Genomic DNA, 14,976 nt, shown 5'->3' with positions numbered 1-14,976 from the left:
TTGCTTAAGTTGTGAGTTAAATTACGTTTCTTATGCCCAGAGAAGGTATCATCAGGGAGTAGAAGGAAGGCGCAAAAGGAAGGATCTGGTAACCCCAGCACACAAAAGGCAGGGCTGGCACTCCTTGCTTTCTTCACTGGACCCCACCGAATGGCAAATTTTCGTATTAGGTTAGACATCAAGATGAACTTACCAGGTACAAAACATATTAAAAAAAGGAAACAAGGAAAGCTATTCAGTTTCACACTCCTCTTTCTTTTCTTGGGGATGTGAAAAGCCTTCTATTTCTTAAGGGCAAATGGCTATGAATATAGACCCAGAAGGACCTCTCAAGATTCGACTCCCACAGGAGGAAGAGATGCAGGCAGTCGGGATTTTGTGGTGCAGGTAGGAGCCTCCTTACACTCTAGGGGTACCATTAGGTGACTTGCCGGCAGCACCCTCAGTGGGAAGAGGGCTGGGCCTTCTCTGTGGGATCCAGCATGAATTACCAACATGGTTTCCTTTCTTTGGCCCTTTGATTTTTGTGTGTGGAAACAAAGCACCTTCTAATTCTCTGGAAGAACAGTTGCAAACTTCCAGAAAGAGGGGTTTAAGAAGGCTGTGGTGAGACATATCTGTGACCAGGCAGCGCACGACTGCCAAGACTAACAGATTCCAAAGAGGAGAGACAGATCCCCGCACTCCAGGCCTTCGTCTCTACTTCATGAGGGCATTTGTGTGGTCAAGACATCCTTGGCATCCATATGGCATATATCTGGCACTACACAAGAGCAGCAAAAGGGCCAGCCACTGATGTCTCACACCTATGATCCTCGCTGCTCAGGAGGCTGAGATCTGAGGATCCTGCTTAGAAGCCAGCCCACACTGACAAATGCTTGCGATTTAATTAACCAGCAAAAAGCCAGAAGTGGAGGTGTGGCTCCAGTGGTAGAGTGCCCACCTTATGTGAAAAAGCTAAGGGTTAGTGCCCAGGCCCTGAGTTCAAGCCCCAGGACCCAGTGTGTGTGTGTGCGCATGCAAACATGAGAAGCAAAAGGAATCTGAGTCCTGAGGACCCTTTGCAAGCAAGCATGTTTCCACACGTGCATATATAAGTGCATGCCCACTGGCCGCCTCGCGCAGGAGGAGTGCCCTAGGCTCCCACTACAATAAATATTCACTCCATGCCTTCTTCCCTTGGGCCCCACTGGTTATCTGCCCTATACCAAGCTGCTTCATTTTCATGGCTCCTGAAAATCTGCTGACAGAGAATTAGCTCTGGCCCCACTGAGGACGGACACCCTAGCTTCTGGCTTTACAGCTCATTAGGTGGAGAGGGCGGAGGAGAGAAGGAAGGGGGGGCTGGTGGCTCAGCCCTCCATTCCTCTTTCTCCAGCCAGCAGATTCCACCCCGACTGGAGGAGGAGAGGGCAGGGCCGGCTTGGCTCTCGCTTTCTGCTTCCCCCTCTGGATCTCATCACCATTGTCAGGGAGCCTTATCTGCTCCAGCATTCCGTCCCAATTAAAAACTAGCTTGGTTTACATTTCCAATCATCTCCATGTGCAGCATTCTGGAAGCTTCCCCAGTCATTCCAGAAGGAATAGATGCTCCTAGCCACAGGCTCCCCACCAAAGCACCTCTGGCTCCCCGTCTACTGCTGCCATGCGCACAAACATCAGGGTGTCTCAGGATGTCTGCAGGTGGGAAGGGGCTGTTTCGGGCCCATGCTCGGCTGCAGGTCAGCATGCCCAGCCCACAGGTGTGGGCCCCGCTGACAGTGACTCTCTCCACCTGGGTACTTGCTCTCTTTTCTCTGCCCCTGAACATCACCCATTATTTCCGAAGTGGCAAGGATAGAATATCCTCTCAAGTAAGGAATGCCCTGAAGTGCCAGGCCCCTGGGCTGGGTGTCCAGAAGACAGGATGTGGGTGTTCCTGCCCCTGCTCGCCTCTGCCCACCCCATAGCCCCCATTTCCATGGTGAAGGGTTACACACAGCTTCCCTGGGCAGGAATGCCAGGGAGTCCGCACCTGAGCTCAGCCCCTTGGGGATGGGGGAACAGGAGGTGCAGAGATTCCTGTCTCCTCCCTTCCTGTCCATGCAGCAGCCATCTGCAGGCTCCCACCCCGGAGGCCAGGGCTGGGCAGGACACTGAGGGCTCCGTAGGGCAGGGCGGCAGGGGAGGAGGAGGGAATGAGGGATAGATGTCATGCAGGGACTTCCTCCTGATCTGCTACCATCCCCTGAGTTAACCTATCTTTAAACTGAAGGGTGGTAAGGTGCTCACAGCACAGCTCCTCCCTGGGAGCTGGCTGAGAGCTGCTTTGTGGTGCCCTCCCATGCCCTCACACCTCTCTCTGGGCCAGAGAAAAAAAGGGCTAAACCTGGGCCATATTGCCAGCCAGAACTCCAGGCCAGCCTCCTTTCTGGCTGATATATTATTGAACACCATTTCCCAGGGTGGCCTGACTGTAACTGCCTAAACACCCATTATCCTGGCCAAGAAGAACTGCGTCCTTGGATCCAGGGCCACAGCAAGTAGAACAGGACCATCCACCCTCACCCTGGCCAGACCTAGAGAACCGCTCCTGGAGCTCCCCGCTGACTTGTCACGGTCCCAGCTAAGGGCACAAGGACAGGAAAGGGGGAGGAGCTGCCCACAGCCCCAGCGCCACACTTCCCTTCCCAGGGGGCTAAGGCAGGGAGAGGCCAAGAAAGTGGGGCTCCTGCCTTCCACCTCCCCTCCCGTCTCCAGGTGCCCTGTCCTGACTGCAGCATGGAAAGGACCTGAGGGGTGAGAGAGCAGGACAATAATTAATGACACCTCCTCCCCCAGCTCTGGGTTGAATCCTGTCTGAACCCCTGTTCTTCAGAGACTTGGGTGGCCCAGCTGTAAACTTCCAGGTCTAAGGTCACTGAAGCCATTTCTACATTCCTAACTCAGCAGATCTAGTTCTGGTGTCCCACCCACCCCACAGGAAGGAATTTTACAAAGTAAGTGTTTGGGGAGTGATGATGCTGGACTGTGATTCCTCCTTCCACATCCTCAAAAGCAACCCATGCCACCTTCCTTCCAAAGCAGCAATTCCAGAGTCAGGCCGTCAAATGCCTGTGTTGCTTCATTCTAACAATAAAACCAAGGTACTAAGTGATGGCTTGCGCAGTAAGACAACATAAACTTCCCACCAGACCACGAAAGCAGTGCTGCTCTGAAGGAGTGTGGAACAAAGAGGAATAAAACCCACGAGGTCTCTGGTCCCAGGGAGGAAGGGAAGGCCTGTGCACTACAGGTCTGGTGACTGTGTGTGACGTGAGCTGTGGAGCCCCATAAAGAAAGTCTGACAACAGGTACCCGCGCCCTCTGGATGGCTGTGCCCGAACCACCGTCCTGTGCTGTGGGATGGACTGGTCCCAGGAACGCTGCCATGTGTGGCTCTGTCTGGGATGCTGACGCGTGACTGAAGGAGGCGGGAGGCCTCAGCCTCCATCCCCTCTCTCCAGGCCCGAGGCTGGCTAGCTGTTTCCATCTGCTTCATGCCTCCACGCTGCTGGCCAGCAGGACTCTGGTAAGCATCTACAAGGCTGAGGCTTTGTGTGAGGAAGAGGATAGCCATAAATCACTGGGAGCAGGCAAGGGGAGCCAGGCCAGCTGCCCCCTCAGGCAGGAGCCTCCCCCACCCACAGTACTATGTGGGGAGGGGTTGCCACAGCAGGTAGGATGATGGCAGAGCTGAAGATTAGAGATGCCCCTCACCTGCCCTGAAAGGCCTAGTCCACCTGCCCACCCCCACCCCCCAGGAGGGCTCGGCTGCTCTTCTGTCCAAGACAGAGTGATGGGGCAAACTGGGGCATAGATGAATGCTGGGAGATTTTGAGCACCACTTTCTGCCAGGAGTGAGGAGTCTGGGACTTCCTGTAGACTTGGGGAGCTCACCAAGGGCTTAGAGGCTGAGGACTCTCTCCAGCTCACTGTCTACCACAGGGAAAGGCTGGGAAAGAGGGGCCACTCATGGAAGCTGCTAGAAAATGACAATGGTCCCCTGCTATGGGCTAAGATAATCCTTTTTGGACTCCCCTGACATCCCAGAAAGAAAAACCAAGATCTGTAAAGGGACTTGGAGAATGAGTAAAGAAACTGCTACATGACGGCCAAAACCAGTGTGTGGTTCTTCTAGGAAGAAGGGCAGGACTGGTGGTCTCAAGTCAGGAGTCTAGGTGACCAGCACTGAGTCACTTTGCCTCTCTGGGTGTGTTTTCCCATCTGGAATATGGAGTAATACAGGTTGCTGGCGGCATTTAATAAGATCACCTATTGAAAGTACCTTGGGAGAAGGCTTGGCACACACTAGTTGCCTGGGAAATGGTATTATAATCATGAATAAAACAAATAGCTAACCCTCCCCCCACCCACCTCCAGCCTGCATCATCCAATTTCACAGCCAGGTGTGGCTGTTCACATTTTAATTAAAATTAAACTAAACGAAAACTTCAGTACCTCAGACAGACAAGTCCAATTTCAGTGGCTCAGCAGCCACTGTGGCCAGTAGCCACTATAGTGGACAGAACCATCCAGAACATTCCATCACTGTCAAACACTCTACTGACAGCGCTGCATTAGATATTCATGGAACCACTTTAAGGCTTTCATGGATTTTATGAGATACCTAATATCCAACCAGTTGTTCCTTCCAGCACCTGATTACATGCTCAGTCTCCTCAGGAAATACCAGCTCCCTAACATACCAACAAGAATGGGAAATTTACTGTCTACAAGTTAAAAAAAAAAATCAAATGATACATTCCAAGGTCCAATCAAATAAATTTGTAGGGCTAGGAATGTGGCTTAGTAGCAGAGTGCTTGCCCTGGGTTCGATTCCTCAGTACCACATAAACAGAAAAGGCTGGAAATGATGCTATGGCTCAAGTGGTAGAGTGCTGGTCTTGAGCAAAAGAAGCTCAGGGACAGTGCCCTCCAAGGCCCTGAGTTCAAGCCCCAGGACTCTCATACACACACACACACACACACACACACACACACACACACACACTCACACTCACACTCACACACACACACAGAATGTGTATAGTCTATTAGATTTTTTCTAGTTTTATGCATTAAGTTTCAAAGTATGCCCCACAGTTTCAAAATGTCATCACCAACAGCCCCCTCCCGTCCATGCCAGGCAGGAAATACTTGGGGAAGGTTCTAACAGTGAAAAGAAATGAGGAGAGGATAGCCAAAATGGAGGAAGAGTGAGAGGGATCCAGGGACTGAGGGGATCTGTTTCTCCCCCTGGCCAGCCTCTGGCTGATGCTGGAAGGAAGAAAAGGCAGGCCACCTCCCTATAAGGCCTTTGCCTGGAAGGGATGGGTTGGTAAAGCTGCCACCAAGATGGACAGCTTAGGAGTCTCTCTTCCCTGCACCTACCTGCCCCCACCCCCCACATCTACCCAGACCAGGAGCCGGTGGTAATTACTCTCTTCCAGAAACAAGCAGCACCAAAAACAGGTGCCACTCAGGATCACAGCTAACAGGGGTGAGTAGGGGAGGTGATCTAGAAGACTAGATGAGGTGTTTGTTCCAGGGCTTAGGGACAGAGGGAGTGAGGAAGGAAATCAGACAAGGACTGTGGCCTGCTGGTGTCATGCTGTAGCCCTGAAGGACAGGGAAGCTGAGAGGAGGAGGAACAGGGAGCCCTGAGTGAGCACAGAGAGAGGGGAAAGGGGACAAGGACCCTGCGTAGGGCCCAGCCAGGATGGAAGCCAGCCTTGGTGAGTGACATCTGGGTAACAGGTGAGTCTGTCTATACCTCCTGGAGCTGAAGCAACACTTCTACCACCGCAGCTTCTGGCTGGGCCAGGTACACAGGCCACAGGGAGCAGAGCAAAATGAAAACCTCAGGGCCCTTGCTCATGGTTTAAGAATCTCATAACAACAGCACATTAAATGGAGCGAGAAGGCCTTTCTGAGCACATGAAGCAATAGTGCAGGTGGAGTAATTCTTCTAGACTTCCTCTCTGGATGCAGGACAGAAGCTGGCTAGTCACCCTGGTGGCTGCCAGTCTTAATCCAAGGCATACAGGAAAGGTAAGTCTGTTCCTCTACTTCCCCTTCTTTCTTGGCCTCTCCTGCCCAGAAACTTGGCCCCTTCTACTTGTGCACTGTGGGGTCGAGTGTCTGGCCCCTCCCCTTGCTGTACCTGGTTTCTGTTTGCCTACCAGCAGCCCTGCTGCCAGAGGAACCACCACAGAAAAAGCCACCGGGGGGGTGGGTTTACCTATCTCTTCAATCTGCCTCCGAGACTGGCACAGGAGCAGCCTGTTCCCACCAATATGCCCTCCAGGGCTAAAGTCCTTGCCAATGTCCTGCCCAACTTCACCATTATGTCATCCAGTCTTTTCCTCCCAAGAGAGACAGGGGAACAAAAGGCTCTCAGCAAAGGAGGGGGAGGGGGTAGAGTCTACATTTCTCCTGGGCATGTGTGCGTGAGCACACACACACACACACACACACACACCACACGCATGCACACACGCATATGCACGCTCGTGCACCCACACACGCACGCATACACACACACAGAACCAACCAGCTGAGATGTCACAAAGCCAAGGAACTCTTGTCTTTACTCCTCAACATATCGCAAGAAGGCGGGTGGGGGCTAAAGAGCATGAGTCCCGTGCACCGAGGGACCCTGGGCAAAGTCGAGCAATGGGGACGACAGCCATCTACATGCAAAGGTTCCATTTTCCTTCTTCCCCAATTCTAGTTTTGCTCTCAAATGACAACTTCATCTTCTTGTGTGGTTTGCCCCCCCCACCATGTGGAGGTATGGCTCAAGTGGTAGAGCGCCAGCCTTGAATGGAAAAAAGCCAAGGGAGAGAGCACAAGGCTCTGAGTTCAAGCCCCCATACTGGCATTAAAAAAATTCTCCCCCAACTCAGCCCCCACCCTGTCTGTCCCTCTCCACAGCTGACTATAATCTTTGCAAGAGCGTACTCTCCCCATCCTCCAGGACTGTGTCCCAGGATCAGCCCACAGCCCATAGGAGAAATAGACAGATCAGCCCAGAGCTCAGCGGAGCCCCTCTGGAGACAATGAATCTGAGGGAGGGAAGAGCCGGGCCCCAGCTTTGTGCACAGTGACCACACTTCACCATTGTCTCCGCTCCGGGCTGTACAATGCTGGCTGGGAGCTAGCTCCAGCTTCAGGGCTACGGCTTTCTCCTCTTCTGCTGAAACATTTGTGAAGCTTTCCCTCTAATATACAGAAACGATCCTGAAATCTGGCCCCGCCTGAGAATTTGTATATGGTTATGACAAAAAGTCCTCTCTTGTGGATGGGATCAGCAAGTACCTAGTGCTTCCTGCCCTGTCCCAGAGTCACCCAGACAGACGGACACCTGGCGGATAACCGCGTACTCACCAGCTCTTCTAGGCATCCCAGGCCCAGGCCCAGACACCTCTGCTGCCTGCCTCTAGCCCTGTCTTCGTCCACACTCATGGGTAGGGAGAGTTTTCCTTTAATACCCACCAGGTCCCTGGTGGGAAACAATCATTAACAGCCACACATGCTGACCGGCCTTAACCCCTTCAGTGCTGGGTTGCCTTAAGCTGGCTTGTGGCCCACCCTGTCCCCTTTGCCCAGCCCGGAGAAAACGGCAACTCTCACCTTCATGCTATCCCCTGGGTACTGCTGCTGAGCCGGCGTGCAGAGGGATAGCCCTTTAGTCCCACCCAGGCCGCCTGCAGGATTGGAGCGTATACCCACAACCTGAGGCGTCTGGCTCTGGCATCATGCCCAATTGGATAAGCCCACATTATGAAATATTTGCCAGGCAAGCCAATAGAGGAGCCAGGATCTGGGGGAGGGATGATATTTTTATTTATTCCTGGAGGAGGGAGAACAGACAAAGGTCGCCAGAGAGTCCCCAGCCCTGGGACAGGAAGCAGTGGGAAGGAACTGACTCTCATGGCTCTGAGCAGGTACAGAATCCGCAATTTGAGCTCCTAGCTATTTAACTAGAGGATTTCTTCACCTTCAGATCCCCCTGCGCCACTCAGGAGTTTGGAGAGCAAAATGAGGAATTCTGGCTGAAAATGAAGAGGGCAACTACACTGACAGAGGACTGCTCGCATCCACACCAACTGTGCCGCCACAGGTATTCTTTATGATTTAAAGCTGCAGAAATAATTGTTGAGTCTTTAGAAGATGCAGATGAAAGGTGGGCAGGGAGGAGGAGAGACAAACCTCCTCTTCATCCTTGTAAAAATAGGCAACTGATGTGGGGAAATCTAAATCTAGCACACAAGTATCTTCATGTAAGATGCATGCAAATCTATGCAGATATGTGCAAATGAGCAGCTCCGGGCTTGCCACAGTAAGCCCTTGCCAAGACGTTCCTAGTTTGAGGAAGAAATCAGGAAGTTTCCAACTCTGTTCTGAGCATCTCACTAGAGCACAAAGAATGCAATAAGCTTGAATTAATTGAAAATTGACTACCTATGAAGCAGAGTGCCCAGCGGGGCTTTTTTTGGGGGAGTGGGGGTCCGGTTGTGGGGCCTGAACTCTGGGCCTGGGCGCTGTCCCTCAGCTCTTTAGCTCAAGGCTAGTGCTCTACCACTTGAGCCACAGTGCCACTTCTGGCTTTTTTTTTTTTTCTGCTTATGTGGTGCTGAGGAATTGAACCCAGGGCCTCATGCATGCAAGGCAAGCGCTCTACCACTGAGCCACCTTCCCAGCCCCCCCCCCCCACTTTTTTTAAACCATCATCATAACCAGGATAGGATTTACAGAGGAATCCAAGTGGCCTCTCCACACTTGCTGTTAATGCCCCTCCTCCTAACTGAGCCTCAAATGCATGATTTGACTGTTCACCTCTTGTCAGCCTGGTTTTAGTAGCTGGCACCTTTCCTTATCACCTTGGTTCCTGTTTGCCTATTTGTAGGCCAGCCACTGTGGCTCAGGACCCTGGTTCAAACCTGCCAGGGGGCCTTATCTTATCTCTCCTGCTGCCTTCCCAGTAGCCTGGAGGCTGGCTGGCCCTCATTTCTTAAAGGGGCTATACTGTATTCCAACCTGCTCTTTCTACAGAATGAGCTAGAGATGTGGGGTTTGTTGGGCAGGCCACCTTCCTCCACCCCCCGCCCCCCATTCTCTACTACCCTGGCTGCTGAAATGACACTGACTTCACACAGGACAAGATGCTCATGTTGTCACAGGCTGCTTTATATGCTTATCACGCAAAGCAAAACCCTGCACCCCAGTGTCACCAGGTTCCTGCTTAGCTAAACTGAATTTCGAAATGAGGGAGGGATCAGCTCAGAATACAAAATCAACATAGAAAAAGCAATTGCATTTCTATATACTAGCATCACGCAGTAACATGTACACACAATGAAAATTAAAAACCGTAAAACATCACTATCCTACAAACATTGCTGAGCAAAACTGAATAAAATCTGAATAAAAGAAGCACTGTTTTCACAGTGTTTCAGTTTCACAGTGTTAGAAGAGTTATTATTAAGTGTCTTTTCTTGTCATTGTTTTCTAGAGATTTTATTTGTTTTTATCTATCTATCTATCTATTTATTTATTTTTGTACTGATCCTGGGGCTTGAATTCAAGGCATGGATACTTTTTTTTTTTTGGCTCAAGGCTGGTGCTCTATCACTTGAGCCAGCTTTTTATTCATTAGTTGGAGAAAAGAATCTCATGGACTTTCCTGCCCAGGGTTGGCTTAGAACCATGATCCTCAGATTTCAGCCTCCTGAGTAGCTAGGATTATAGATGTAAGCCACAAACGCTGGCTAATTAAAAAAAAAAAAAAAAAAAAACTTAAAAAAAATAAAGGGCAGAAACATGATCCACAGGGTAGAGTTTCTGCTTAACAAACATGAGGCCCTGAGTTCAAAGGGGGGGGGGGCAAGAGAAAGAGAGAGAGAGAAGAGGAGGATAAGGAAGAAGAGAAGGAGGATGAAGAAGAGGAGAAGGAGGAGGAGGAAGAGAAGAAAATTTGAGGGCTTAGGTTTCTTGTGTGTATGTGTAGATTTGTGTGTGTGTGTGTGTGTGTGTGTATGTGTGTGTGTGTGTGTGTGTGTGTGTGTTTTTAACTGAGGACTTATAAAGCTTTAGTAATCAAGAATACTGGCATAGGGCTGGGAAGGGCTCAGTGGTAGAGCGCTTGCCTTGCATGCATGAGGCCCTGGTTCAATTCCCCAGCATCACAAAAGAAAAAAAGCCAGAAGTGGCACTGTGGCTCAAGTGGTAGAGCACTAGCCTTGAGCTGAAGAGCTGAGGGACAGTGCCCAGGCCCAGAGTTCAGGCCCCACAACCGGACCCAAAAAAAGAAAAAACAAAAAAAAAAGAAATGTACTCATGGGCTGGGAAGTTGGCTCAGTGGTAGAGTGTTTGCCTCACATGCATGAGGCCCTGGGTTTGATACCTCAGCACCACATAAGCAGAAAAAAAGCCGGAAGTGGCGCTGTGGCTCAAGTGGTAGGGACTAGACAGCGCTCAGGCCTAGAGTTCAGCCCCACGACTGACCAAAAATAAATAAATAAAAGAAATGTACTTATTACCTTGCTCATGTAACTGTAACCCCTCTGTACAGTATTTTCACAATAAAAAACTTAAAAAAAAAAAGCAACTTAGCCAGTTGCTGGTGGCTCACATCTGTACTCCTAGCTACTTAGGAGGCTGAGATCTGAAGACTGTCTAAAGCCAGCCCAGGCAGGAAAGTCTAAGACTATTATCTCCACTAAACTACCACCCCCGACAAACAACAAAACAAAACAAAAAACCTCAAGTGGAGCTGTGGCTCAAGTGGTAGAACACCAGCTTTGAACAAAAGAAGTTCAGGGATAGTGCCCAGGCTCTGAGTTCAACCTTGAGGACCAGAAAAAAAAAAAAAAAAAAAAAAAGAGGCAAAAAGCAACTTAGCCAGGAGCTTAGTGCTCACACTTGTAATCCTAGCTATTCAGGAGGCTGAGACCTGGATGATCAAGATTTGAAGCCAAAGTGGGCTAAAGAATCTGGAAGACTCCATCTCCAACTAACCTTATAAAAACAACAGCTCGAGTGGTAGAGCACCGGCAGGGAACGAGGAAGTTTGAGGCCCCCAAATTCAAGCCCTGGTAGTGGAAAAACAAGCAAACAAAAACTCAAAAGTAGTCCACAAACCTATATAATGTACTATAAATAACAGAAAATATGGGAGACAAGTTTTAGTGACTTTGGGCTTAGCAAAGATGACACAAAGAATGGGGCAGAAGGATGTGGCCGTAATATTTAATGCACATTCCATGAAACTAGGAAAACTGAGGGGAGAGGCGGGTTGGGAGGACGGGGAAAAGGATAAAAGAGGTGACATTGTTAAAATGCCTTGTGCTTATAAACTGATCTGCTGAATGCTAACAACTTCATACCCCCCACTTAAAGAAAATAATAATTGCAAAAGGACACAAAATACGCCAACTATAAGGCAAACTTAATACAATGAACTTTATCACAACAAGTAAAAAAAGTTTCTAACGCTTTGCTCTTCAAAAGGCTGTGTAACGGGTTGTCACAGTGGTGGACCCCACAATCCCAGCTCCCAAGAGGCCTACATAAGATGGTCCAAGATTCTATGTGAGGAACAACTAAAGCACAAAAGCCTGGAGGAAAAGAGGGGCGGCATGACTTAAGTGGCGGTAGTTCACCTGTCTGGCAAGAAGAAAGCCCTGAGTTCAAATACCCATAGTGCTATTAAAAAAAAAAAAGTACACACTGTGTGGCTATATTATATAATACCCTAAAAAATGCAAACTAATTACAGTGACAGAAAGCTGATCTGTGGTTGTCTGAGGACAGGTGGAGGGGGAGATTATACAGGCAGGAACTCGGGGGAGTTGTGGAGTTAATTATCTTAATTGTGGTTAGAGAGTCACAAAGCACATCCAGTTTTACCCTTTAAATATATGCCATTTGTTATATATCAATTATATCTCAATAAAGGTTTAAAAAGGAAAAGGCTTCAGTTGAGACATTACAACAAACACAACTCCTCTTCCCTCCTGGCACATCCATTGCATTTTGAGTGGGTGGGAGGGGCAGGCAGGACCCCAGCCCTTCCCAGTGACTTGCTTTCCTGGACCAGAAACACTGCAGAGACCAGCAGGGGTGCTCAGAGTGGCGGATCTGAAGATGATCTATAAACCCAAAGGATTATATGTGTATGACTAAAGAGGCTTGTCCAAGCTTTACAAGCTGAGCACCCGTGAGCCACACCTGTACTCTTAGCTACTCAGGAGGCTAAGATCTGAGCAATGCAGTTCAAAGCCAGCCCTGGCAGACAGATCCCTAAGACTCTTATTTCCAATTAGTCAAAAAAAAAAAAAAAGCTAGAAGTGGAGGTGTGCTGCAAGTGCTAGAGCACCAGCCTTGAGTAAAAAAGCCAAGTGAGTGTGAGGCACTGAATTCAAGTCCTAGGACCAGAATAACAACCACAACCACATTACAGTTCACAAGCCAGGATCTGCTTTGAGTCTCTGACAGACTAGCAGAAATGTATTGCCACTCTCATCCTGCAAAAACAACAACTTTATAGCTCAAAAGAGTAAGAGTGGTGACTAAGTAAACCACCTTGGAGTGTTTCAGCGTCAGTCTAGAGCTCTTTTGTCCTTGGCCACAGACCTGTCTCCCAGCACAGCTGACAGGCTGGTGGTGTCCCTCTGCCCTGGCTTGGTTCCCAGAGCTATAGGAACCGTAGATCCACATGGTGTACTGGCCCAGCCCTGGGCAGATGCTCGAGGGGCAGGCGGGGACAGCACCCCAAGGGCTCCGAGGATGACTGCAGACAGCAGCAGACTTTGGGTGGTTACAGGTTCAAGCAGGAGTGCTACAATGGCAAACTGTCAGGGCTGGTGGAGAAGAGAGGATCTGGTTTCTAATTAGATTACATATTTGATGGGAAGAGGGAAAGACCAACCAAACTCCACTCCCTGGGCAGAAGTCTGGTGAGTGTGGAAGCAGCTGGAAGCTGCTCCTTCCTCTCCCTGTTCCCTCAGTCCCCATCCATCCAGCCTCCTTCCTCCTCCACTCCGGACAGACACACGAACAGCTGCTGGATGGGAGTGTCACCTCGCTCTCATTTGTCCTGGCAAGATGGAGACAGGGAGAAAAATCCACCCTCACAGGACATATGGGAACAAACTGTAAGAGACATCCAAACAGTCAGCAATCAAGACTCAAAGAATGAGATCTGAGGAATACAGTTCAAAGCCATCCAAGGCAGAAAAGTCCATAAAACTCTTATCTCCAATTAACCAGCAAAAGATGAAAAGTGAAGCTGTGGCTCAAGTGGTAGAGAGTGCCAGGCTTGAGTGAAAAAGCTCATGAGGATTCAAGGCCTTGAGTTCAAGCATCACTACTGACACAAAATTTAAAAAGATTGAAAGCAGGTTTGTTGCTCTTCCTTGTTTTTCTTTTTGCAGTGCTAGGGATCCAACCCAGGGCCTTGAGCATGGCAGACACGTGCTCTTCTGCACTGAGCTACCTTGCCCTAGCCTTAATACGGAATTTTTTGAAATAAAAAGTTAAAAATTAATGCAAAAACCATGATGAAAGAAGCATCAACAGTTTAAAGAAAGAAGGGTCATGATTCTCAAATTCTCCTTTTGCCTCAGACTCTGTATATTGGAATGGGACTGCTATTAAACCTTGTCTTTATCTAAACTGATGAAATTGTGCTTTCATGAAATGTTGGCATTATTTTGAAATTTTCTTTTCTCTTCCTTTCTTCCTTCCTTCCTTCCTTCCTTTCTTTCTTCCTTCCTTCCTTCTTCTCTTCTCTTCTCTTTTTCTTTCTTCCTTCCTTCCTTCCTTCCTTTCTTTCCTTCCTTCCTTCTTTTTTTTTGTCTGAGACTGGGACTCAAACTTGGTACCTGACACTTTCACTCACTGGCTGGTGCTCTACCAACTGAGCTACATGCACCTCCAATTCCTTGAATTTTTAAGTGGCACTAAGATATTACTTATCTTGATTACAGAGTTTTACCACTCTCTTAAATGGCTCAGCCATTTTATCTAAGTCAGCCTAGCTCAGGAATGGGCTAAAGGGTGGCAGAAGATCAGAAAGATCCAGAGAGGATCCTGTGTTCTTCAAAAAATTAAAAAACAAGAAGTTGGTGCAGGAGCAACGAAGGCAAGCTGAGGCACTCATCCAGATTGAAGGAGAGTAAAGAAACAAGATCCTGAATTTGGACTTAATCACAGTATTAGGGCAAGTGCTAAATTTAAATACATACTGTACATTAGATAACAGAATCGTATCAATGTTAAGTTTCCAGACTTTTGCTAATTGTACTGTGGTTATGCAAGAGAATGTCCTCATTTTTAAGAAATGATGAAGAAAGATGGTCACAGGGTAACAGCTGCCTGACAGCTGCCTTAACTACAGGTCCCCTTCCAGCTTGTCATCCAGGAGGGGACAGTAGGATGCTGGGTGGCAGGAGTCTCATCCAGAAGCAAGGGATTGCAGGGCTGGCTGGACATTTTCCTCCTGCAACAAGAGTTAACCTTGAATCCCCAAATCACTCCTTACCCTCTGCAGGAAAACCTGCTCAGAAAGGAGCAGGAAATGAACCCCTCCCCACACTATGATGCTAGTGAATTCTCTATCCCTGACAGGCTGGGCCTCTGAGACAGGTACTGAGGTGCGTTCCTACAGAGGAAGAGCCTGGAGGTCAGGGAGTAGCCCTTGGCTACAGCTGACAAGTGAGAGCGCTGGGACTGGAGCCCAGGACCCAGGCCAAAGCCAGCTCTTCCCACTGCTGTCATTGTGCAACATGAAATTCTCTTTGCATGCATCAGCCCACTGGCTAATCCTTCCACTGTTTTTCACTCAGTCAAAAATGCATTATTGTTATTTATTTTGGGTGCTGGTATTGGGGCTTGAACTTAGGGCCTTAGCAATGTCCATCTGAGCCACAGCTCCATTTCTAGCTTTTC

The 14,976-nt window shown here is 49.0% G+C and overlaps 1 protein-coding gene across 13 annotated transcripts in view; it reads right to left on the bottom strand.

The window, feature by feature from the left end:
* Plekha6 (pleckstrin homology domain containing A6) overlaps window positions 1-14,976 on the bottom strand; it is a 142,032-nt gene that overhangs the window by 47,611 nt on the left and 79,445 nt on the right. The window contains exon 1 of one of the 13 annotated variants that reach the window (XM_042681657.1): window positions 7,411-7,593. The exons of the other annotated variants lie outside the window; for them this stretch is intronic. The gene's annotated coding sequence lies outside the window, so the exon portion shown is untranslated. Of the gene's footprint in view, window positions 1-7,410; window positions 7,594-14,976 lie in introns of those variants that run through there. 13 annotated transcript variants of the gene reach the window in all.

This window comes from Dipodomys spectabilis, unplaced genomic scaffold, assembly GCF_019054845.1.
Source record: "Dipodomys spectabilis isolate Male_0828 unplaced genomic scaffold, ASM1905484v1 ptg000069l, whole genome shotgun sequence".
NCBI lineage: Eukaryota > Metazoa > Chordata > Mammalia > Rodentia > Heteromyidae > Dipodomys > Dipodomys spectabilis.
This window is presented reverse-complemented; position numbering and strand designations above follow the sequence as displayed.